Below are 27,393 nucleotides of genomic sequence, written 5' to 3' on the forward strand. Positions count from 1 at the left end.
TTTTTATTCAGACTGGGAAACCCATGTTTGGTCCATATAGAATAGTCTGCTCTTTACCGTCTAGAACCACTTAAAACTAAGCTTATTGGCCAAGTAACAGCAATTCATTTTGCAAAACACTAGCTGTGTGTTTATCTTCAAAGTCAATTTCCTATAAGCTTTTCCCGCTTGGAAAGAACAGAATTCACCTAAGAAGGTCTGATTCAGACTGGGAAACGCAAGTTGTTGTCTACATAGAAAAGTCTGCTTTTTACTGTCTAGGACCATTTAAAACTAAGCTTATTGTCCAAGTAAGAGCAATTCATTTTGCAGTTCATTAGCTCTGTGTTTATCTTCAAAGTCAACTTACTACAAGCTTTATCTGCTTGGAATGAACAGATTTCGCCAAGGAATGAGAGACTTAGACTGGCAAAAGCTTTTTCTGTCTATATAAATAATCTGCTTTTTACCCTCTAGAACCAGATAAAACTAAGCTTATTGGCCAAGTAACAGCAATTCACTTTGCAAAACATTAGCTGTGTGTTTATCTTGAAAGTCAACTTCCTACAGGCTTTACCTTCTTGGAAATAAATTCCTATAAGCTTTTCCCACTTGGAAAGAATAGAATTAGAATGTCTGATTAGACTGGAAAATGCAAGTTCTGCCTATATACAAAAATATGCTTTTTCTGTCTAGAACCACTTAAAATTACGCTTATTCGCCAAGTAACAGCATTCACTTTGCAAATCACTAGCTTTGTGTTCAGCATCAAAGTCAAGTTCCTACAAGCTTTTCCCTCTTGGAAGGAACAGAATTCACCGAAGAATGAGAGATTGAGACTGGGAAAAGGATTTTTAGTCTGTATAGAAAAGTCTGCTTTTCACCATCTAGAACTACTTAAAACTAAGCTTAATCGCCAAGTAAGAACAATTCACTTTGTAAAACGAAAAAAAAGGCTGTTTTTTTTTTTTATCTTCAGAGTCAACTTCCTACAAGCTTTTCCCGCTAGGAATGAACAGAATTCACCAAATAATGTTCGATTCAGACTGGGAAAACCATGTTTTGTCTATCTTGAAAAGTCTGCTTTTTACTCTCTAGAACCACTTAAAACTAATCTTATTCACCAAGTAACACCTTTCACTTTGCAAATCACTAGCTGTGTGTTTATCTTCAAAGTCAAGTTCCTACATGCTTTTCCCGCTTGGAACAAACAGAAATCGCCTGAGAATTTGTGATTCAAACAGGGAAACACACTCTGTTTCTATATAGAAAAGTATGCTTTGTACCTTCTAGGACCATTTAAAACAAAGCTTATTGGCCAAATAACAGCAATTCACTTTGTAAAACACTAGCTGTGTGTCTTTCTTCAAAGTCAACTTCCTACAAGCTTTTCCTGCTTGGATGAACAGAATTCGCCCAAGAATGTGAGATTCAGACTGGAAAAAGCATGTTTTTTCCATACTGAAAAGTCTGCTTTTTACCGTCTAGCACCACTGAAAACAAATGTATTGGCGAAGTAACAGCAATTCACTTTCCAAAACACCAGCTGTGTGTTTCTCTTCAACGTCAAGTTCCTACAAGCTTTTCTCGCTTGGATTGAACAAAACTCCCCAAAGAATGAGACCCAGACTGGGAAAACCATGTTTTGTCTATAACGAAAAGTCTGCTTTTTACCTGCTAGAACCACTTAAAACTAAGAATATTCGCCTAGTTAGAACAATTCACTTTGCAAAACACTCACTGTGTTTTTATCTTCAAAGTCAACTTTCTACCAGCTTTTCCCGCTTGGAACGAACAGAATTCGCCAAAGAGTGAGAGATTGAGACTGGGAAAAGCTTTTTTAGACTATATAGATAAGTATGCTTTTTACCACCTAGAACTACTTAAAACTAAGCTTAGTCCCCAAGTAAGAACAATTCACTTTGTAAAACACTAGCTGTGTGTTTATATTCAAAGTCAACTTCCTACAATCTTTTTCCGCTTGGACCAAACACGATTCGCCTAAGAGTGTGTGATTCAGTCCTGGAAACCCATGTTTTGTCTATATAGAAAAGTATGCTTTTTGCCTTCTAGGACCACTCAATACTAAGCTTAATCTCCACGTAAGAACGATTCACTTTGTAAAACACTAGCTGCGTGTTTTTCTTCAAAGTCACCTTCCTACAATCCTTTCCCGCTTGGAACGGACACGATTCGCCAAAAAATGTGTGGTTCAGACTGGGAAATGCATGTTTTCTCTTACATTAAAGTCTGCATTTTCGCCACTAGAACCACTGACAACTTAGCTTATTGGCCAAGTAACAGTGAGTCACTTTGCAAAACACTAGCTGTGTGTTTATATTCAAAGTCAACTTCCTATTTGTTTTTCCCGCTTTGAATGAATAGGTTTCGCCAAAGAATGAGAGATTCAGACTGGGAAAACCAGGTTCTGTCTATATTGAAAAGTCTGCTTTTTACCCTCTAGAGCCACTTCAAACTAAGCATAGTCACCAAATATCACCATTCAATATGCAAATCACTAGCTCTGTGTTTATCTTCAAAGACAAATTCCTACAAGCTTTTCCCACTTGGATGGAACCCAACTCGCCAAAGAATGTGTGATTCAGAGTGTGAAAGGCATGTTTTGTCTATAAAGAAAAGTATGCTTTTTACCCTCTAGAACCACTTAAAACTAAGCTTATTGGCCAAGTAACAGCAATTCACTTTGCAAAACACTAGCTTTGTGTTTATCTTCAAAGTCAACTTCCTACAAGCCTTTCCCACTTGGGACGAACACGATTCGCAAAAGCATGATCAATTCAGACTGGGAAAGGAAACCCATGTTTTGTCCATAAAAAAAAGTATGATTTTTACCGTATAGAACCACTTAAATCTAAGCTTATTGGCCAAGTAACACCATTCAATTTGCAAAACACTAGCTGTGTGTTTATCTTGAAAGTCAAATTCCTACAAGCTTTTCCCTCTTGGAAGGAACAGAATTCGCTAAAGAGTGAGAGATTGAGACTGGGAAAAGCTTTTTTAGTCTACATGAATTAGTCTGCTTTTTAACGTCTAGAACCACGTAAAACTAAGCTTATTGGCCAAGTATCAGCCATTCACTTTGCAAAACACTAGCTGTGTGTTTATTTCAAAGTCAGCTTCCTATAAGCTTTTCCCGCTTGGAAAGAACAGAATTCACGTAAGAATTTTTGATTCAGACTGGGAAATGCAAGTTTTGTCTACATAGAAAAGTCTGCTTATTACTGTCTAGGAACACTTAAAACTAAGCTTATTGGCCAAGTAAGGGCAATTCACTTTGCAGATCATTAGCTCTGTGTTTATCTTCAAAGTCAACCTCCTACATGCTTTTCCGGCTTGGAAAGAACAGAATTCGCCAAAGAATGTTTTTATTCAGACTGGGAAACCCATGTTTGGTCCATATAGAATAGTCTGCTTTTTACCGTCTAGAACCACTTAAAACTAAGCTTATTGGCCAAGTAACAGCAATTCATTTTGCAAAACACTAGCTGTGTGTTTATCTTCAAAGTCAATTTCCTATAAGCTTTTCCCGCTTGGAAAGAACAGAATTCACCTAAGAATGTCTGATTCAGACTGGGAAACGCAAGTTGTTGTCTACATAGAAAAGTCTGCTTTTTACTGTCTAGGACCATTTAAAACTAAGCTTATTGTCCAAGTAAGAGCAATTCATTTTGCAGTTCATTAGCTCTGTGTTTATCTTCAAAGTCAACTTACTACAAGCTTTACCCGCTTGGAATGAACAGATTTCGCCAAGGAATGAGAGACTTAGACTGGCAAAAGCTTTTTCTGTCTATATAAATAATCTGCTTTTTACCCTCTAGAACCAGATAAAACTAAGCTTATTGGCCAAGTAACAGCAATTCACTTTGCAAAACATTAGCTGTGTGTTTATCTTGAAAGTAAACTTCCTACAGGCTTTACCTTCTTGGAAATAAATTCCTATAAGCTTTTCCCACTTGGAAAGAATAGAATTAGAATGTCTGATTAAGACTGGAAAATGCAAGTTCTGCCTATATACAAAAATATGCTTTTTCTGTCTAGAACCACTTAAAATTACGCTTATTCGCCAAGTAACAGCATTCACTTTGCAAATCACTAGCTTTGTGTTCAGCATCAAAGTCAAGTTCCTACAAGCTTTTCCCTCTTGGAAGGAACAGAATTCACCGAAGAATGAGAGATTGAGACTGGGAAAAGGATTTTTAGTCTGTATAGAAAAGTCTGCTTTTCACCATCTAGAACTACTTAAAACTAAGCGTAATCGCCAAGTAAGAACAATTCACTTTGTAAAACGAAAAAAAAGGCTGTTTTTTTTTTTTTTTATCTTCAGAGTCAACTTCCTACAAGCTTTTCCCGCTAGGAATGAACAGAATTCACCAAATAATGTTCGAATCAGACTGGGAAAACCATGTTTTGTCTATCTTGAAAAGTCTGCTTTTTACTCTCTAGAACCACTTAAAACTAATCTTATTCACCAAGTAACACCTTTCACTTTGCAAATCACTAGCTGTGTGTTTATCTTCAAAGTCAAGTTCCTACATGCTTTTCCCGCTTGGAACAAATAGAAATCGCCTGAGAATTTGTGATTCAGACAGGGAAACACACTCTGTTTCTATATAGAAAAGTATGCTTTGTACCTTCTAGGACCATTTAAAACAAAGCTTATTGGCCACGTAACAGCAATTCACTTTGTAAAACACTAGCTGTGTGTCTTTCTTCAAAGTCAACTTCCTACAAGCTTTTCCTGCTTGGATGAACAGAATTCGCCCAAGAATGTGAGATTCAGACTGGAAAAAACATGTTTTTTCCATACTGAAAAGTCTGCTTTTTACCGTCTAGCACCACTGAAAACAAATGTATTGGCGAAGTAACAGCAATTCACTTTCCAAAACACCAGCTGTATGTTTCTCTTCAACGTCTAGTTCCTACAAGCTTTTCTCGCTTGGATTGAACAAAACTCCCCAAAGAATGAGACCCAGACTGGGAAAACCATGTTTTGTCTATAACGAAAAGTCTGCTTTTTACCTGCTAGAACCACTTAAAACTAAGAATATTCGCCTACTTAGAACAATTCACTTTGCAAAACACTCACTGTGTTTTTATCTTCAAAGTCAACTTTCTACCAGCTTTTCCCGTTTGGAACGAACAGAATTCGGCAAAGAGTGAGAGATTGAGACTGGGAAAAGCTTTTTTAGACTATATAGATAAGTATGCTTTTTACCACCTAGAACTACTTAAAACTAAGCTTAGTCCCCAAGTAAGAACAATTCACTTTGTAAAACACTAGCTGTGTGTTTATATTCAAAGTCAACTTCCTACAATCTTTTTCCGCTTGGACCAAACACGATTCGCCTAAGAATGTGTGATTCAGTCCTGGAAACCCATGTTTTGTCTATATAGAAAAGTATGCTTTTTGCCTTCTAGGACCACTCAATAATAAGCTTAATCTCCACGTAAGAACGATTCACTTTGTAAAACACTAGCTGCGTGTTTTTCTTCAAAGTCACCTTCCTACAATCCTTTCCCGCTTGGAACGGACACGATTCGCCAAAAAATGTGTGGTTCAGACTGGGAAATGCATGTTTTCTCTTACATTAAAGTCTGCATTTTCGCCACTAGAACCACTGACAACTTAGCTTATTGGCCAAGTAACAGTGAGTCACTTTGCAAAACACTAGCTGTGTGTTTATATTCAAAGTCAACTTCCTATTTGTTTTTCCCGCTTTGAATGAATAGGTTTCGCCAAAGAATGAGAGATTCAGACTGGGAAAACCAGGTTCTGTCTATATTGAAAAGTCTGCTTTTTACCCTCTAGAGCCACTTCAAACTAAGCATAGTCACCAAATAACACCATTCAATATGCAAATCACTAGCTCTGTGTTTATCTTCAAAGACAAATTCCTACAAGCTTTTCCCACTTGGATGGAACCCAACTCGCCAAAGAATGTGTGATTCAGAGTGTGAAAGGCATGTTTTGTCTATAAAGAAAAGTATGCTTTTTACCCTCTAGAACCACTTAAAACTAAGCTTATTGGCCAAGTAACAGCAATTCACTTTGCAAAACACTAGCTGTGTGTTTATCTTCAAAGTCAACTTCCTACAAGCCTTTCCCACTTGGGACGAACACGATTCGCAAAAGAATGATCAATTCAGACTGGGAAAGGAAACCCATGTTTTGTCCATAAAAAAAAAGTATGATTTTTACCGTATAGAACCACTTAAATCTAAGCTTATTGGCCAAGTAACACCATTCAATTTGCAAAACACTAGCTGTGTGTTTATCTTGAAAGTCAAATTCCTACAAGCTTTTCCCTCTTGGAAGGAACAGAATTCGCTAAAGAGTGAGAGATTGAGACTGGGAAAAGCTTTTTTAGTCTACATAAATTAGTCTGCTTTTTAACGTCTAGAACCACGTAAAACTAAGCTTATTGGCCAAGTATCAGCCATTCACTTTGCAAAACACTAGCTGTGTGTTTATTTCAAAGTCAGCTTCCTATAAGCTTTTCCCGCTTGGAAAGAACAGAATTCACGTAAGAATTTTTGATTCAGACTGGGAAATGCAAGTTTTGTCTACATAGAAAAGTCTGCTTATTACTGTCTAGGAACACTTAAAACTAAGCTTATTGGCCAAGTAAGGGCAATTCACTTTGCAGATCATTAGCTCTGTGTTTATCTTCAAAGTCAACCTCCTACATGCTTTTCCGGCTTGGAAAGAACAGAATTCGCCAAAGAATGTTTTTATTCAGACTGGGAAACCCATGTTTGGTCCATATAGAATAGTCTGCTTTTTACCGTCTAGAACCACTTAAAACTAAGCTTATTGGCCAAGTAACAGCAATTCATTTTGCAAAACACTAGCTGAGTGTTTATCTTCAAAGTCAATTTCCTATAAGCTTTTCCCGCTTGGAAAGAACAGAATTCACCTAAGAATGTCTGATTCAGACTGGGAAACGCAAGTTGTTGTCTACATAGAAAAGTCTGCTTTTTACTGTCTAGGACCATTTAAAACTAAGCTTATTGTCCAAGTAAGAGCAATTCATTTTGCAGTTCATTAGCTCTGTGTTTATCTTCAAAGTCAACTTACTACAAGCTTTACCCGCTTGGAATGAACAGATTTCGCCAAGGAATGAGAGACTTAGACTGGCAAAAGCTTTTTCTGTCTATATAAATAATCTGCTTTTTACCCTCTAGAACCAGATAAAACTAAGCTTATTGGCCAAGTAACAGCAATTCACTTTGCAAAACATTAGCTGTGTGTTTATCTTGAAAGTCAACTTCCTACAGGCTTTACCTTCTTGGAAATAAATTCCTATAAGCTTTTCCCACTTGGAAAGAATAGAATTAGAATGTCTGATTAAGACTGGAAAATGCAAGTTCTGCCTATATACAAAAATATGCTTTTTCTGTCTAGAACCACTTAAAATTACGCTTATTCGCCAAGTAACAGCATTCACTTTGCAAATCACTAGCTTTGTGTTCAGCATCAAAGTCAAGTTCCTACAAGCTTTTCCCTCTTGGAAGGAACAGAATTCACCGAAGAATGAGAGATTGAGACTGGGAAAAGGATTTTTAGTCTGTATAGAAAAGTCTGCTTTTCACCATCTAGAACTACTTAAAACTAAGCTTAATCGCCAAGTAAGAACAATTCACTTTGTAAAACGAAAAAAAAGGCTGTTTTTTTTTTTTTTATCTTCAGAGTCAACTTCCTACAAGCTTTTCCCGCTAGGAATGAACAGAATTCACCAAATAATGTTCGAATCAGACTGGGAAAACCATGTTTTGTCTATCTTGAAAAGTCTGCTTTTTACTCTCTAGAACCACTTAAAACTAATCTTATTCACCAAGTAACACCTTTCACTTTGCAAATCACTAGCTGTGTGTTTATCTTCAAAGACAAGTTCCTACATGCTTTTCCCGCTTGGAACAAACTGAAATCGCCTGAGAATTTGTGATTCAGACAGGGAAACACACTCTGTTTCTATATAGAAAAGTATGCTTTGTACCTTCTAGGACCATTTAAAACAAAGCTTATTGGCCACGTAACAGCAATTCACTTTGTAAAACACTAGCTGTGTGTCTTTCTTCAAAGTCAACTTCCTACAAGCTTTTCCTGCTTGGATGAACAGAATTCGCCCAAGAATGTGAGATTCAGACTGGAAAAAACATGTTTTTTCCATACTGAAAAGTCTGCTTTTTACCGTCTAGCACCACTGAAAACAAATGTATTGGCGAAGTAACAGCAATTCACTTTCCAAAACACCAGCTGTATGTTTCTCTTCAACGTCTAGTTCCTACAAGCTTTTCTCGCTTGGATTGAACAAAACTCCCCAAAGAATGAGACCCAGACTGGGAAAACCATGTTTTGTCTATAACGAAAAGTCTGCTTTTTACCTGCTAGAACCACTTAAAACTAAGAATATTCGCCTACTTAGAACAATTCACTTTGCAAAACACTCACTGTGTTTTTATCTTCAAAGTCAACTTTCTACCAGCTTTTCCCGTTTGGAACGAACAGAATTCGGCAAAGAGTGAGAGATTGAGACTGGGAAAAGCTTTTTTAGACTATATAGATAAGTATGCTTTTTACCACCTAGAACTACTTAAAACTAAGCTTAGTCCCCAAGTAAGAACAATTCACTTTGTAAAACACTAGCTGTGTGTTTATATTCAAAGTCAACTTCCTACAATCTTTTTCCGCTTGGACCAAACACGATTCGCCTAAGAATGTGTGATTCAGTCCTGGAAACCCATGTTTTGTCTATATAGAAAAGTATGCTTTTTGCCTTCTAGGACCACTCAATACTAAGCTTAATCTCCACGTAAGAACGATTCACTTTGTAAAACACTAGCTGCGTGTTTTTCTTCAAAGTCACCTTCCTACAATCCTTTCCCGCTTGGAACGGACACGATTCGCCAAAAAATGTGTGGTTCAGACTGGGAAATGCATGTTTTCTCTTACATTAAAGTCTGCATTTTCGCCACTAGAACCACTGACAACTTAGCTTATTGGCCAAGTAACAGTGAGTCACTTTGCAAAACACTAGCTGTGTGTTTATATTCAAAGTCAACTTCCTATTTGTTTTTCCCGCTTTGAATGAATAGGTTTCGCCAAAGAATGAGAGATTCAGACTGGGAAAACCAGGTTCTGTCTATATTGAAAAGTCTGCTTTTTACCCTCTAGAGCCACTTCAAACTAAGCATAGTCACCAAATAACACCATTCAATATGCAAATCACTAGCTCTGTGTTTATCTTCAAAGACAAATTCCTACAAGCTTTTCCCACTTGGATGGAACCCAACTCGCCAAAGAATGTGTGATTCAGAGTGTGAAAGGCATGTTTTGTCTATAAAGAAAAGTATGCTTTTTACCCTCTAGAACCACTTAAAACTAAGCTTATTGGCCAAGTAACAGCAATTCACTTTGCAAAACACTAGCTGTGTGTTTATCTTCAAAGTCAACTTCCTACAAGCCTTTCCCACTTGGGACGAACACGATTCGCAAAAGAATGATCAATTCAGACTGGGAAAGGAAACCCATGTTTTGTCCATAAAAAAAAGTATGATTTTTACCGTATAGAACCACTTAAATCTAAGCTTATTGGCCAAGTAACACCATTCAATTTGCAAAACACTAGCTGTGTGTTTATCTTGAAAGTCAAATTCCTACAAGCTTTTCCCTCTTGGAAGGAACAGAATTCGCTAAAGAGTGAGAGATTGAGACTGGGAAAAGCTTTTTTAGTCTACATAAATTAGTCTGCTTTTTAACGTCTAGAACCACGTAAAACTAAGCTTATTGGCCAAGTATCAGCCATTCACTTTGCAAAACACTAGCTGTGTGTTTATTTCAAAGTCAGCTTCCTATAAGCTTTTCCCGCTTGGAAAGAACAGAATTCACATAAGAATTTTTGATTCAGACTGGGAAATGCAAGTTTTGTCTACATAGAAAAGTCTGCTTATTACTGTCTAGGAACACTTAAAACTAAGCTTATTGGCCAAGTAAGGGCAATTCACTTTGCAGATCATTAGCTCTGTGTTTATCTTCAAAGTCAACCTCCTACATGCTTTTCCGGCTTGGAAAGAACAGAATTCGCCAAAGAATGTTTTTATTCAGACTGGGAAACCCATGTTTGGTCCATATAGAATAGTCTGCTTTTTACAGTCTAGAACCACTTAAAACTAAGCTTATTGGCCAAGTAACAGCAATTCATTTTGCAAAACACTAGCTGAGTGTTTATCTTCAAAGTCAATTTCCTATAAGCTTTTCCCGCTTGGAAAGAACAGAATTCACCTAAGAATGTCTGATTCAGACTGGGAAACGCAAGTTGTTGTCTACATAGAAAAGTCTGCTTTTTACTGTCTAGGACCATTTAAAACTAAGCTTATTGTCCAAGTAAGAGCAATTCATTTTGCAGTTCATTAGCTCTGTGTTTATCTTCAAAGTCAACTTACTACAAGCTTTACCCGCTTGGAATGAACAGATTTCGCCAAGGAATGAGAGACTTAGACTGGCAAAAGCTTTTTCTGTCTATATAAATAATCTGCTTTTTACCCTCTAGAACCAGATAAAACTAAGCTTATTGGCCAAGTAACAGCAATTCACTTTGCAAAACATTAGCTGTGTGTTTATCTTGAAAGTCAACTTCCTACAGGCTTTACCTTCTTGGAAATAAATTCCTATAAGCTTTTCCCACTTGGAAAGAATAGAATTAGAATGTCTGATTAAGACTGGAAAATGCAAGTTCTGCCTATATACAAAAATATGCTTTTTCTGTCTAGAACCACTTAAAATTACGCTTATTCGCCAAGTAACAGCATTCACTTTGCAAATCACTAGCTTTGTGTTCAGCATCAAAGTCAAGTTCCTACAAGCTTTTCCCTCTTGGAAGGAACAGAATTCACCGAAGAATGAGAGATTGAGACTGGGAAAAGGATTTTTAGTCTGTATAGAAAAGTCTGCTTTTCACCATCTAGAACTACTTAAAACTAAGCTTAATCGCCAAGTAAGAACAATTCACTTTGTAAAACGAAAAAAAAGGCTGTTTTTTTTTTTTTTATCTTCAGAGTCAACTTCCTACAAGCTTTTCCCGCTAGGAATGAACAGAATTCACCAAATAATGTTCGAATCAGACTGGGAAAACCATGTTTTGTCTATCTTGAAAAGTCTGCTTTTTACTCTCTAGAACCACTTAAAACTAATCTTATTCACCAAGTAACACCTTTCACTTTGCAAATCACTAGCTGTGTGTTTATCTTCAAAGTCAAGTTCCTACATGCTTTTCCCGCTTGGAACAAACTGAAATCGCCTGAGAATTTGTGATTCAGACAGGGAAACACACTCTGTTTCTATATAGAAAAGTATGCTTTGTACCTTCTAGGACCATTTAAAACAAAGCTTATTGGCCACGTAACAGCAATTCACTTTGTAAAACACTAGCTGTGTGTCTTTCTTCAAAGTCAACTTCCTACAAGCTTTTCCTGCTTGGATGAACAGAATTCGCCCAAGAATGTGAGATTCAGACTGGAAAAAACATGTTTTTTCCATACTGAAAAGTCTGCTTTTTACCGTCTAGCACCACTGAAAACAAATGTATTGGCGAAGTAACAGCAATTCACTTTCCAAAACACCAGCTGTATGTTTCTCTTCAACGTCTAGTTCCTACAAGCTTTTCTCGCTTGGATTGAACAAAACTCCCCAAAGAATGAGACCCAGACTGGGAAAACCATGTTTTGTCTATAACGAAAAGTCTGCTTTTTACCTGCTAGAACCACTTAAAACTAAGAATATTCGCCTACTTAGAACAATTCACTTTGCAAAACACTCACTGTGTTTTTATCTTCAAAGTCAACTTTCTACCAGCTTTTCCCGTTTGGAACGAACAGAATTCGGCAAAGAGTGAGAGATTGAGACTGGGAAAAGCTTTTTTAGACTATATAGATAAGTATGCTTTTTACCACCTAGAACTACTTAAAACTAAGCTTAGTCCCCAAGTAAGAACAATTCACTTTGTAAAACACTAGCTGTGTGTTTATATTCAAAGTCAACTTCCTACAATCTTTTTCCGCTTGGACCAAACACGATTCGCCTAAGAATGTGTGATTCAGTCCTGGAAACCCATGTTTTGTCTATATAGAAAAGTATGCTTTTTGCCTTCTAGGACCACTCAATACTAAGCTTAATCTCCACGTAAGAACGATTCACTTTGTAAAACACTAGCTGCGTGTTTTTCTTCAAAGTCACCTTCCTACAATCCTTTCCCGCTTGGAACGGACACGATTCGCCAAAAAATGTGTGGTTCAGACTGGGAAATGCATGTTTTCTCTTACATTAAAGTCTGCATTTTCGCCACTAGAACCACTGACAACTTAGCTTATTGGCCAAGTAACAGTGAGTCACTTTGCAAAACACTAGCTGTGTGTTTATATTCAAAGTCAACTTCCTATTTGTTTTTCCCGCTTTGAATGAATAGGTTTCGCCAAAGAATGAGAGATTCAGACTGGGAAAACCAGGTTCTGTCTATATTGAAAAGTCTGCTTTTTACCCTCTAGAGCCACTTCAAACTAAGCATAGTCACCAAATAACACCATTCAATATGCAAATCACTAGCTCTGTGTTTATCTTCAAAGACAAATTCCTACAAGCTTTTCCCACTTGGATGGAACCCAACTCGCCAAAGAATGTGTGATTCAGAGTGTGAAAGGCATGTTTTGTCTATAAAGAAAAGTATGCTTTTTACCCTCTAGAACCACTTAAAACTAAGCTTATTGGCCAAGTAACAGCAATTCACTTTGCAAAACACTAGCTGTGTGTTTATCTTCAAAGTCAACTTCCTACAAGCCTTTCCCACTTGGGACGAACACGATTCGCAAAAGAATGATCAATTCAGACTGGGAAAGGAAACCCATGTTTTGTCCATAAAAAAAAGTATGATTTTTACCGTATAGAACCACTTAAATCTAAGCTTATTGGCCAAGTAACACCATTCAATTTGCAAAACACTAGCTGTGTGTTTATCTTGAAAGTCAAATTCCTACAAGCTTTTCCCTCTTGGAAGGAACAGAATTCGCTAAAGAGTGAGAGATTGGGACTGGGAAAAGCTTTTTTAGTCTACATAAATTAGTCTGCTTTTTAACGTCTAGAACCACGTAAAACTAAGCTTATTGGCCAAGTATCAGCCATTCACTTTGCAAAACACTAGCTGTGTGTTTATTTCAAAGTCAGCTTCCTATAAGCTTTTCCCGCTTGGAAAGAACAGAATTCACGTAAGAATTTTTGATTCAGACTGGGAAATGCAAGTTTTGTCTACATAGAAAAGTCTGCTTATTACTGTCTAGGAACACTAAAAACTAAGCTTATTGGCCAAGTAAGGGCAATTCACTTTGCAGATCATTAGCTCTGTGTTTATCTTCAAAGTCAACCTCCTACATGCTTTTCCGGCTTGGAAAGAACAGAATTCGCCAAAGAATGTTTTTATTCAGACTGGGAAACCCATGTTTGGTCCATATAGAATAGTCTGCTTTTTACAGTCTAGAACCACTTAAAACTAAGCTTATTGGCCAAGTAACAGCAATTCATTTTGCAAAACACTAGCTGTGTGTTTATCTTCAAAGTCAATTTCCTATAAGCTTTTCCCGCTTGGAAAGAACAGAATTCACCTAAGAATGTCTGATTCAGACTGGGAAACGCAAGTTGTTGTCTACATAGAAAAGTCTGCTTTTTACTGTCTAGGACCATTTAAAACTAAGCTTATTGTCCAAGTAAGAGCAATTCATTTTGCAGTTCATTAGCTCTGTGTTTATCTTCAAAGTCAACTTACTACAAGCTTTACCCGCTTGGAATGAACAGATTTCGCCAAGGAATGAGAGACTTAGACTGGCAAAAGCTTTTTCTGTCTATATAAATAATCTGCTTTTTACCCTCTAGAACCAGATAAAACTAAGCTTATTGGCCAAGTAACAGCAATTCACTTTGCAAAACATTAGCTGTGTGTTTATCTTGAAAGTCAACTTCCTACAGGCTTTACCTTCTTGGAAATAAATTCCTATAAGCTTTTCCCACTTGGAAAGAATAGAATTAGAATGTCTGATTAGACTGGAAAATGCAAGTTCTGCCTATATACAAAAATATGCTTTTTCTGTCTAGAACCACTTAAAATTACGCTTATTCGCCAAGTAACAGCATTCACTTTGCAAATCACTAGCTTTGTGTTCAGCATCAAAGTCAAGTTCCTACAAGCTTTTCCCTCTTGGAAGGAACAGAATTCACCAAAGAATGAGAGATTGAGACTGGGAAAAGGATTTTTAGTCTGTATAGAAAAGTCTGCTTTTTACCATCTAGAACTACTTAAAACTAAGCTTAATCGCCAAGTAAGAACAATTCACTTTGTAAAACGAAAAAAAAGGCTGTTTTTTTTTTTTTTTAATCTTCAGAGTGAGCTTCCTACAAGCTTTTCCCGCTAGGAATGAACAGAATTCACCAAATAATGTTCGAATCAGACTGGGAAAACCATGTTTTGTCTATCTTGAAAAGTCTGCTTTTTACTCTCTAGAACCACTTAAAACTAATCTTATTCACCAAGTAACACCTTTCACTTTGCAAATCACTAGCTGTGTGTTTATCTTCAAAGTCAAGTTCCTACATGCTTTTCCCGCTTGGAACAAACAGAAATCGCCAGAGAATTTGTGATTCAGACAGGGAAACACACTCTGTTTCTATATAGAAAAGTATGCTTTGTATCTTCTAGGACCATTTAAAACAAAGCTTATTGGCCAAGTAACAGCAATTCACTTTGTAAAACACTAGATGTGTGTCTTTCTTCAAAGTCAACTTCCTACAAGCTTTTCCTGCTTGGATGAACAGAATTCGCCCAAGAATGTGAGATTCAGACTGGAAAAAGCATGTTTTTTCCATACTGAAAAGTCTGCTTTTTACCGTCTAGCACCACTGAAAACAAATGTATTGGCGAAGTAACAGCAATTCACTTTCCAAAACACCAGCTGTGTGTTTCTCTTCAACGTCAAGTTCCTACAAGCTTTTCTCACTTGGATTGAACAAAACTCCCCAAAGAATGAGACCCAGACTGGGAAAACCATGTTTTGTCTATAAAGAAAAGTCTGCTTTTTACCTGCTAGAACCACTTAAAACTAAGAATATTCGCCTACTTAGAACAATTCACTTTGCAAAACACTCACTGTGTTTTTATCTTCAAAGTCAACTTTCTACCAGCTTTTCCCGCTTGGAAGGAACAGAATTCGGCAAAGACCGAGAGATTGAGACTGGGAAAAGCTTTTTTAGACTATATAGATAAGTATGCTTTTTACCACCTAGAACTACTTAAAACTAAGCTTAGTCCCCAAGTAAGAACAATTCACTTTGTAAAACACTAGCTGTGTGTTTATATTCAAAGTCAACTTCCTACAATCTTTTTCCGCTTGGACCAAACACGATTCGCCTAAGAATGTGTGATTCAGTCCTGGAAACCCATGTTTTGTCTATATAGAAAAGTATGCTTTTTGCCTTCTAGGACCACTCAATACTAAGCTTAATCTCCACGTAAGAACGATTCACTTTGTAAAACACTAGCTGCGTGTTTTTCTTCAAAGTCACCTTCCTACAATCCTTTCCCGCTTGGAACGGACACGATTCGCCAAAAAATGTGTGGTTCAGACTGGGAAATGCATGTTTTCTCTTACATTAAAGTCTGCATTTTCGCCACTAGAACCACTGACAACTTAGCTTATTGGCCAAGTAACAGTGAGTCACTTTGCAAAACACTAGCTGTGTGTTTATATTCAAAGTCAACTTCCTATTTGTTTTTCCCGCTTTGAATGAATAGGTTTCGCCAAAGAATGAGAGATTCAGACTGGGAAAACCAGGTTCTGTCTATATTGAAAAGTCTGCTTTTTACCCTCTAGAGCCACTTCAAACTAAGCATAGTCACCAAATAACACCATTCAATATGCAAATCACTAGCTCTGTGTTTATCTTCAAAGACAAATTCCTACAAGCTTTTCCCACTTGGATGGAACCCAACTCGCCAAAGAATGTGTGATTCAGAGTGTGAAAGGCATGTTTTGTCTATAAAGAAAAGTATGCTTTTTACCCTCTAGAACCACTTAAAACTAAGCTTATTGGCCAAGTAACAGCAATTCACTTTGCAAAACACTAGCTGTGTGTTTATCTTCAAAGTCAACTTCCTACAAGCCTTTCCCACTTGGGACGAACACGATTCGCAAAAGAATGATCAATTCAGACTGGGAAAGGAAACCCATGTTTTGTCCATAAAAAAAAAGTATGATTTTTACCGTATAGAACCACTTAAATCTAAGCTTATTGGCCAAGTAACACCATTCAATTTGCAAAACACTAGCTGTGTGTTTATCTTGAAAGTCAAATTCCTACAAGCTTTTCCCTCTTGGAAGGAACAGAATTCGCTAAAGAGTGAGAGATTGAGACTGGGAAAAGCTTTTTTAGTCTACATAAATTAGTCTGCTTTTTAACGTCTAGAACCACGTAAAACTAAGCTTATTGGCCAAGTATCAGCCATTCACTTTGCAAAACACTAGCTGTGTGTTTATTTCAAAGTCAGCTTCCTATAAGCTTTTCCCGCTTGGAAAGAACAGAATTCACGTAAGAATTTTTGATTCAGACTGGGAAATGCAAGTTTTGTCTACATAGAAAAGTCTGCTTATTACTGTCTAGGAACACTTAAAACTAAGCTTATTGGCCAAGTAAGGGCAATTCACTTTGCAGATCATTAGCTCTGTGTTTATCTTCAAAGTCAACCTCCTACATGCTTTTCCGGCTTGGAAAGAACAGAATTCGCCAAAGAATGTTTTTATTCAGACTGGGAAACCCATGTTTGGTCCATATAGAATAGTCTGCTTTTTACAGTCTAGAACCACTTAAAACTAAGCTTATTGGCCAAGTAACAGCAATTCATTTTGCAAAACACTAGCTGTGTGTTTATCTTCAAAGTCAATTTCCTATAAGCTTTTCCCGCTTGGAAAGAACAGAATTCACCTAAGAATGTCTGATTCAGACTGGGAAACGCAAGTTGTTGTCTACATAGAAAAGTCTGCTTTTTACTGTCTAGGACCATTTAAAACTAAGCTTATTGTCCAAGTAAGAGCAATTCATTTTGCAGTTCATTAGCTCTGTGTTTATCTTCAAAGTCAACTTACTACAAGCTTTACCCGCTTGGAATGAACAGATTTCGCCAAGGAATGAGAGACTTAGACTGGCAAAAGCTTTTTCTGTCTATATAAATAATCTGCTTTTTACCCTCTAGAACCAGATAAAACTAAGCTTATTGGCCAAGTAACAGCAATTCACTTTGCAAAACATTAGCTGTGTGTTTATCTTGAAAGTCAACTTCCTACAGGCTTTACCTTCTTGGAAATAAATTCCTATAAGCTTTTCCCACTTGGAAAGAATAGAATTAGAATGTCTGATTAGACTGGAAAATGCAAGTTCTGCCTATATACAAAAATATGCTTTTTCTGTCTAGAACCACTTAAAATTACGCTTATTCGCCAAGTAACAGCATTCACTTTGCAAATCACTAGCTTTGTGTTCAGCATCAAAGTCAAGTTCCTACAAGCTTTTCCCTCTTGGAAGGAACAGAATTCACCAAAGAATGAGAGATTGAGACTGGGAAAAGGATTTTTAGTCTGTATAGAAAAGTCTGCTTTTTACCATCTAGAACTACTTAAAACTAAGCTTAATCGCCAAGTAAGAACAATTCACTTTGTAAAACGAAAAAAAAGGCTGTTTTTTTTTTTTTTAATCTTCAGAGTGAGCTTCCTACAAGCTTTTCCCGCTAGGAATGAAGAGAATTCACCAAATAATGTTCGATTCAGACTGGGAAAACCATGTTTTGTCTATCTTGAAAAGTCTGCTTTTTACTCTCTAGAACCACTTAAAACTAATCTTATTCACCAAGTAACACCTTTCACTTTGCAAATCACTAGCTGTGTGTTTATCTTCAAAGTCAAGTTCCTACATGCTTTTCCCGCTTGGAACAAACAGAAATCGCCAGAGAATTTGTGATTCAGACAGGGAAACACACTCTGTTTCTATATAGAAAAGTATGCTTTGTATCTTCTAGGACCATTTAAAACAAAGCTTATTGGCCAAGTAACAGCAATTCACTTTGTAAAACACTAGCTGTGTGTCTTTCTTCAAAGTCAACTTCCTACAAGCTTTTCCTGCTTGGATGAACAGAATTCGCCCAAGAATGTGAGATTCAGACTGGAAAAAGCATGTTTTTTCCATACTGAAAAGTCTGCTTTTTACCGTCTAGCACCACTGAAAACAAATGTATTGGCGAAGTAACAGCAATTCACTTTCCAAAACACCAGCTGTGTGTTTCTCTTCAACGTCAAGTTCCTACAAGCTTTTCTCACTTGGATTGAACAAAACTCCCCAAAGAATGAGACCCAGACTGGGAAAACCATGTTTTGTCTATAACGAAAAGTCTGCTTTTTACCTGCTAGAACCACTTAAAACTAAGAATATTCGCCTAGTTAGAACAATTCACTTTGCAAAACACTCACTGTGTTTTTATCTTCAAAGTCAACTTTCTACCAGCTTTTCCCGCTTGGAACGAACAGAATTCGGCAAAGAGTGAGAGATTGAGACTGGGAAAAGCTTTTTTAGACTATATAGATAAGTATGCTTTTTACCACCTAGAACTACTTAAAACTAAGCTTAGTCCCCAAGTAAGAACAATTCACTTTGTAAAACACTAGCTGTGTGTTTATATTCAAAGTCAACTTCCTACAATCTTTTTCCGCTTGGACCAAACACGATTCGCCTAAGAATGTGTGATTCAGTCCTGGAAACCCATGTTTTGTCTATATAGAAAAGTATGCTTTTTGCCTTCTAGGACCACTCAATACTAAGCTTAATCTCCACGTAAGAACGATTCACTTTGTAAAACACTAGCTGCGTGTTTTTCTTCAAAGTCACCTTCCTACAATCCTTTCCCGCTTGGAACGGACACGATTCGCCAAAAAATGTGTGGTTCAGACTGGGAAATGCATGTTTTCTCTTACATTAAAGTCTGCATTTTCGCCACTAGAACCACTGACAACTTAGCTTATTGGCCAAGTAACAGTGAGTCATTTTGCAAAACACTAGCTGTGTGTTTATATTCAAAGTCAACTTCCTATTTGTTTTTCCCGCTTTGAATGAATAGGTTTCGCCAAAGAATGAGAGATTCAGACTGGGAAAACCAGGTTCTGTCTATATTGAAAAGTCTGCTTTTTACCCTCTAGAGCCACTTCAAACTAAGCATAGTCACCAAATAACACCATTCAATATGCAAATCACTAGCTCTGTGTTTATCTTCAAAGACAAATTCCTACAAGCTTTTCCCACTTGGATGGAACCCAACTCGCCAAAGAATGTGTGATTCAGAGTGTGAAAGGCATGTTTTGTCTATAAAGAAAAGTATGCTTTTTACCCTCTAGAACCACTTAAAACTAAGCTTATTGGCCAAGTAACAGCAATTCACTTTGCAAAACACTAGCTGTGTGTTTATCTTCAAAGTCAACTTCCTACAAGCCTTTCCCACTTGGGACGAACACGATTCGCAAAAGAATGATCAATTCAGACTGGGAAAGGAAACCCATGTTTTGTCCATAAAAAAAAGTATGATTTTTACCGTATAGAACCACTTAAATCTAAGCTTATTGGCCAAGTAACACCATTCAATTTGCAAAACACTAGCTGTGTGTTTATCTTGAAAGTCAAATTCCTACAAGCTTTTCCCTCTTGGAAGGAACAGAATTCGCTAAAGAGTGAGAGATTGAGACTGGGAAAAGCTTTTTTAGTCTACATAAATTAGTCTGCTTTTTAACGTCTAGAACCACTTAAAACTAAGCTTATTGGCCAAGTATCAGCCATTCACTTTGCAAAACACTAGCTGTGTGTTTATTTCAAAGTCAGCTTCCTATAAGCTTTTCCCGCTTGGAAAGAACAGAATTCACGTAAGAATTTTTGATTCAGACTGGGAAATGCAAGTTTTGTCTACATAGAAAAGTCTGCTTATTACTGTCTAGGAACACTTAAAACTAAGCTTATTGGCCAAGTAAGGGCAATTCACTTTGCAGATCATTCGCTCTGTGTTTATCTTCAAAGTCAACCTCCTACATGCTTTTCCGGCTTGGAAAGAACAGAATTCGCCAAAGAATGTTTTTATTCAGACTGGGAAACCCATGTTTGGTCCATATAGAATAGTCTGCTTTTTACCGTCTAGAACCACTTAAAACTAAGCTTATTGTCCAAGTAAGAGCAATTCATTTTGCAGTTCATTAGCTCTGTGTTTATCTTCAAAGTCAACTTACTACAAGCTTTACCCGCTTGGAATGAACAGATTTCGCCAAGGAATGAGAGACTTAGACTGGCAAAAGCTTTTTCTGTCTATATAAATAATCTGCTTTTTACCCTCTAGAACCAGATAAAACTAAGCTTATTGGCCAAGTAACAGCAATTCACTTTGCAAAACATTAGCTGTGTGTTTATCTTGAAAGTCAACTTCCTACAGGCTTTACCTTCTTGGAAATAAATTCCTATAAGCTTTTCCCACTTGGAAAGAATAGAATTAGAATGTATGACTAGACTGGAAAATGCAAGTTCTGCCTATATACAAAAATATGCTTTTTCTGTCTAGAACCACTTAAAATTACGCTTATTCGCCAAGTAACAGCATTCACTTTGCAAATCACTAGCTTTGTGTTCAGCATCAAAGTCAAGTTCCTACAAGCTTTTCCCTCTTGGAAGGAACAGAATTCACCGAAGAATGAGAGATTGAGACTGGGAAAAGGATTTTTAGTCTGTATAGAAAAGTCTGCTTTTTACCATCTAGAACTACTTAAAACTAAGCTTAATCGCCAAGTAAGAACAATTCACTTTGTAAAACGAAAAAAAAGGCTGTTTTTTTTTTTTTTTTATCTTCAGAGTCAACTTCCTACAAGCTTTTCCCGCTAGGAATGAACAGAATTCACCAAATAATGTTCATTCAGACTGGGAAAACCATGTTTTGTCTATCTTTAAAAGTCTGCTTTTTACTCTCTAGAACCACTTAAAACTAATCTTATTCACCAAGTAACACCTTTCACTTTGCAAATCACTAGCTGTGTGTTTATCTTCAAAGTCAAGTTCCTACATGCTTTTCCCAGTTGGAACAAACAGAAATCGCCAGAGAATTTGTGATTCAGACAGGGAAACACACTCTGTTTCTATATAGAAAAGTATGCTTTGTATCTTCTAGGACCATTTAAAACAAAGCTTATTGGCTAAGTAACAGCAATTCACTTTGTAAAACACTAGCTGTGTGTCTTTCTTCAAAGTCAACTTCCTACAAGCTTTTCCTGCTTGGATGAACAGAATTCGCCCAAGAATGTGAGATTCAGACTGGAAAAAGCATGTTTTTTCCATACTGAAAAGTCTGCTTTTTACCGTCTAGCACCACTGAAAACAAATGTATTGGCGAAGTAACAGCAATTCACTTTCCAAAACACCAGCTGTGTGTTTCTCTTCAATGTCAAGTTCCTACAAGCTTTTCTCGCTTGGATTGAACAAAACTCCCCAAAGAATGAGACCCAGACTGGGAAAACCATGTTTTGTCTATAACGAAAAGTCTGCTTTTTACCTGCTAGAACCACTTAAAACTAAGAATATTCGCCTAGTTAGAACAATTCACTTTGCAAAACACTCACTGTGTTTTTATCTTCAAAGTCAACTTTCTACCAGCTTTTCCCGCTTGGAACGAACAGAATTCGGCAAAGAGTGAGAGATTGAGACTGGGAAAAGCTTTTTTAGACTATATAGATAAGTATGCTTTTTACCACCTAGAACTACTTAAAACTAAGCTTAGTCCCCAAGTAAGAACAATTCACTTTGTAAAACACTAGCTGTGTGTTTATATTCAAAGTCAACTTCCTACAATCTTTTTTCCGCTTGGGCCAAACACGATTCGCCTAAGAATGTGTGATTCAGTCCTGGAAACCCATGTTTTGTCTATATAGAAAAGTATGCTTTTTGCCTTCTAGGACCACTCAATACTAAGCTTAATCTCCACGTAAGAACGATTCACTTTGTAAAACACTAGCTGCGTGTTTTTCTTCAAAGTCACCTTCCTACAATCCTTTCCCGCTTGGAACGGACACGATTCGCCAAAAAATGTGTGGTTCAGACTGGGAAATGCATGTTTTCTCTTACATTAAAGTCTGCATTTTCGCCACTAGAACCACTGACAACTTAGCTTATTGGCCAAGTAACAGTGAGTCACTTTGCAAAACACTAGCTGTGTGTTTATATTCAAAGTCAACTTCCTATTTGTTTTTCCCGCTTTGAATGAATAGGTTTCGCCAAAGAATGAGAGATTCAGACTGGGAAAACCAGGTTCTGTCTATATTGAAAAGTCTGCTTTTTACCCTCTAGAGCCACTTCAAACTAAGCATAGTCACCAAATAACACCATTCAATATGCAAATCACTAGCTCTGTGTTTATCTTCAAAGACAAATTCCTACAAGCTTTTCCCACTTGGATGGAACCCAACTCGCCAAAGAATGTGTGATTCAGAGTGTGAAAGGCATGTTTTGTCTATAAAGAAAAGTATGCTTTTTACCCTCTAGAACCACTTAAAACTAAGCTTATTGGCCAAGTAACAGCAATTCACTTTGCAAAACACTAGCTGTGTGTTTATCTTCAAAGTCAACTTCCTACAAGCCTTTCCCACTTGGGACGAACACGATTCGCAAAAGAATGATCAATTCAGACTGGGAAAGGAAACCCATGTTTTGTCCATAAAAAAAAAGTATGATTTTTACCGTATAGAACCACTTAAATCTAAGCTTATTGGCCAAGTAACACCATTCAATTTGCAAAACACTAGCTGTGTGTTTATCTTGAAAGTCAAATTCCTACAAGCTTTTCCCTCTTGGAAGGAACAGAATTCGCTAAAGAGTGAGAGATTGAGACTGGGAAAAGCTTTTTTAGTCTACATAAATTAGTCTGCTTTTTAACGTCTAGAACCACGTAAAACTAAGCTTATTGGCCAAGTATCAGCCATTCACTTTGCAAAACACTAGCTGTGTGTTTATTTCAAAGTCAGCTTCCTATAAGCTTTTCCCGCTTGGAAAGAACAGAATTCACATAAGAATTTTTGATTCAGACTGGGAAATGCAAGTTTTGTCTACATAGAAAAGTCTGCTTATTACTGTCTAGGAACACTTAAAACTAAGCTTATTGGCCAAGTAAGGGCAATTCACTTTGCAGATCATTAGCTCTGTGTTTATCTTCAAAGTCAACCTCCTACATGCTTTTCCGGCTTGGAAAGAACAGAATTCGCCAAAGAATGTTTTTATTCAGACTGGGAAACCCATGTTTGGTCCATATAGAATAGTCTGCTTTTTACAGTCTAGAACCACTTAAAACTAAGCTTATTGGCCAAGTAACAGCAATTCATTTTGCAAAACACTAGCTGTGTGTTTATCTTCAAAGTCAATTTCCTATAAGCTTTTCCCGCTTGGAAAGAACAGAATTCACCTAAGAATGTCTGATTCAGACTGGGAAACGCAAGTTGTTGTCTACATAGAAAAGTCTGCTTTTTACTGTCTAGGACCATTTAAAACTAAGCTTATTGTCCAAGTAAGAGCAATTCATTTTGCAGTTCATTAGCTCTGTGTTTATCTTCAAAGTCAACTTACTACAAGCTTTACCCGCTTGGAATGAACAGATTTCGCCAAGGAATGAGAGACTTAGACTGGCAAAAGCTTTTTCTGTCTATATAAATAATCTGCTTTTTACCCTCTAGAACCAGATAAAACTAAGCTTATTGGCCAAGTAACAGCAATTCACTTTGCAAAACATTAGCTGTGTGTTTATCTTGAAAGTCAACTTCCTACAGGCTTTACCTTCTTGGAAATAAATTCCTATAAGCTTTTCCCACTTGGAAAGAATAGAATTAGAATGTCTGATTAGACTGGAAAATGCAAGTTCTGCCTATATACAAAAATATGCTTTTTCTGTCTAGAACCACTTAAAATTACGCTTATTCGCCAAGTAACAGCATTCACTTTGCAAATCACTAGCTTTGTGTTCAGCATCAAAGTCAAGTTCCTACAAGCTTTTCCCTCTTGGAAGGAACAGAATTCACCAAAGAATGAGAGATTGAGACTGGGAAAAGGATTTTTAGTCTGTATAGAAAAGTCTGCTTTTTACCATCTAGAACTACTTAAAACTAAGCTTAATCGCCAAGTAAGAACAATTCACTTTGTAAAACGAAAAAAAAGGCTGTTTTTTTTTTTTTTAATCTTCAGAGTGAGCTTCCTACAAGCTTTTCCCGCTAGGAATGAAGAGAATTCACCAAATAATGTTCGATTCAGACTGGGAAAACCATGTTTTGTCTATCTTGAAAAGTCTGCTTTTTACTCTCTAGAACCACTTAAAACTAATCTTATTCACCAAGTAACACCTTTCACTTTGCAAATCACTAGCTGTGTGTTTATCTTCAAAGTCAAGTTCCTACATGCTTTTCCCGCTTGGAACAAACAGAAATCGCCAGAGAATTTGTGATTCAGACAGGGAAACACACTCTGTTTCTATATAGAAAAGTATGCTTTGTATCTTCTAGGACCATTTAAAACAAAGCTTATTGGCCAAGTAACAGCAATTCACTTTGTAAAACACTAGCTGTGTGTCTTTCTTCAAAGTCAACTTCCTACAAGCTTTTCCTGCTTGGATGAACAGAATTCGCCCAAGAATGTGAGATTCAGACTGGAAAAAGCATGTTTTTTCCATACTGAAAAGTCTGCTTTTTACCGTCTAGCACCACTGAAAACAAATGTATTGGCGAAGTAACAGCAATTCACTTTCCAAAACACCAGCTGTGTGTTTCTCTTCAACGTCAAGTTCCTACAAGCTTTTCTCACTTGGATTGAACAAAACTCCCCAAAGAATGATACCCAGACTGGGAAAACCATGTTTTGTCTATAACGAAAAGTCTGCTTTTTACCTGCTAGAACCACTTAAAACTAAGAATATTCGCCTAGTTAGAACAATTCACTTTGCAAAACACTCACTGTGTTTTTATCTTCAAAGTCAACTTTCTACCAGCTTTTCCCGCTTGGAACGAACAGAATTCGGCAAAGAGTGAGAGATTGAGACTGGGAAAAGCTTTTTTAGACTATATAGATAAGTATGCTTTTTACCACCTAGAACTACTTAAAACTAAGCTTAGTCCCCAAGTAAGAACAATTCACTTTGTAAAACACTAGCTGTGTGTTTATATTCAAAGTCAACTTCCTACAATCTTTTTCCGCTTGGACCAAACACGATTCGCCTAAGAATGTGTGATTCAGTCCTGGAAACCCATGTTTTGTCTATATAGAAAAGTATGCTTTTTGCCTTCTAGGACCACTCAATACTAAGCTTAATCTCCACGTAAGAACGATTCACTTTGTAAAACACTAGCTGCGTGTTTTTCTTCAAAGTCACCTTCCTACAATCCTTTCCCGCTTGGAAAGGACACGATTCGCCAAAAAATGTGTGGTTCAGACTGGGAAATGCATGTTTTCTCTTACATTAAAGTCTGCATTTTCGCCACTAGAACCACTGACAACTTAGCTTATTGGCCAAGTAACAGTGAGTCATTTTGCAAAACACTAGCTGTGTGTTTATATTCAAAGTCAACTTCCTATTTGTTTTTCCCGCTTTGAATGAATAGGTTTCGCCAAAGAATGAGAGATTCAGACTGGGAAAACCAGGTTCTGTCTATATTGAAAAGTCTGCTTTTTACCCTCTAGAGCCACTTCAAACTAAGCATAGTCACCAAATAACACCATTCAATATGCAAATCACTAGCTCTGTGTTTATCTTCAAAGACAAATTCCTACAAGCTTTTCCCACTTGGATGGAACCCAACTCGCCAAAGAATGTGTGATTCAGAGTGTGAAAGGCATGTTTTGTCTATAAAGAAAAGTATGCTTTTTACCCTCTAGAACCACTTAAAACTAAGCTTATTGGCCAAGTAACAGCAATTCACTTTGCAAAACACTAGCTGTGTGTTTATCTTCAAAGTCAACTTCCTACAAGCCTTTCCCACTTGGGACGAACACGATTCGCAAAAGAATGATCAATTCAGACTGGGAAAGGAAACCCATGTTTTGTCCATAAAAAAAAGTATGATTTTTACCGTATAGAACCACTTAAATCTAAGCTTATTGGCCAAGTAACACCATTCAATTTGCAAAACACTAGCTGTGTGTTTATCTTGAAAGTCAAATTCCTACAAGCTTTTCCCTCTTGGAAGGAACAGAATTCGCTAAAGAGTGAGAGATTGAGACTGGGAAAAGCTTTTTTAGTCTACATAAATTAGTCTGCTTTTTAACGTCTAGAACCACTTAAAACTAAGCTTATTGGCCAAGTATCAGCCATTCACTTTGCAAAACACTAGCTGTGTGTTTATTTCAAAGTCAGCTTCCTATAAGCTTTTCCCGCTTGGAAAGAACAGAATTCACGTAAGAATTTTTGATTCAGACTGGGAAATGCAAGTTTTGTCTACATAGAAAAGTCTGCTTATTACTGTCTAGGAACACTTAAAACTAAGCTTATTGGCCAAGTAAGGGCAATTCACTTTGCAGATCATTCGCTCTGTGTTTATCTTCAAAGTCAACCTCCTACATGCTTTTCCGGCTTGGAAAGAACAGAATTCGCCAAAGAATGTTTTTATTCAGACTGGGAAACCCATGTTTGGTCCATATAGAATAGTCTGCTTTTTACCGTCTAGAACCACTTAAAACTAAGCTTATTGTCCAAGTAAGAGCAATTCATTTTGCAGTTCATTAGCTCTGTGTTTATCTTCAAAGTCAACTTACTACAAGCTTTACCCGCTTGGAATGAACAGATTTCGCCAAGGAATGAGAGACTTAGACTGGCAAAAGCTTTTTCTGTCTATATAAATAATCTGCTTTTTACCCTCTAGAACCAGATAAAACTAAGCTTATTGGCCAAGTAACAGCAATTCACTTTGCAAAACATTAGCTGTGTGTTTATCTTGAAAGTCAACTTCCTACAGGCTTTACCTTCTTGGAAATAAATTCCTATAAGCTTTTCCCACTTGGAAAGAATAGAATTAGAATGTATGACTAGACTGGAAAATGCAAGTTCTGCCTATATACAAAAATATGCTTTTTCTGTCTAGAACCACTTAAAATTACGCTTATTCGCCAAGTAACAGCATTCACTTTGCAAATCACTAGCTTTGTGTTCAGCATCAAAGTCAAGTTCCTACAAGCTTTTCCCTCTTGGAAGGAACAGAATTCACCGAAGAATGAGAGATTGAGACTGGGAAAAGGATTTTTAGTCTGTATAGAAAAGTCTGCTTTTTACC

This window comes from Rattus norvegicus, chromosome Y, assembly GCF_036323735.1.
Source record: "Rattus norvegicus strain BN/NHsdMcwi chromosome Y, GRCr8, whole genome shotgun sequence".
NCBI classification, from domain to species: Eukaryota; Metazoa; Chordata; class Mammalia; order Rodentia; family Muridae; genus Rattus; species Rattus norvegicus.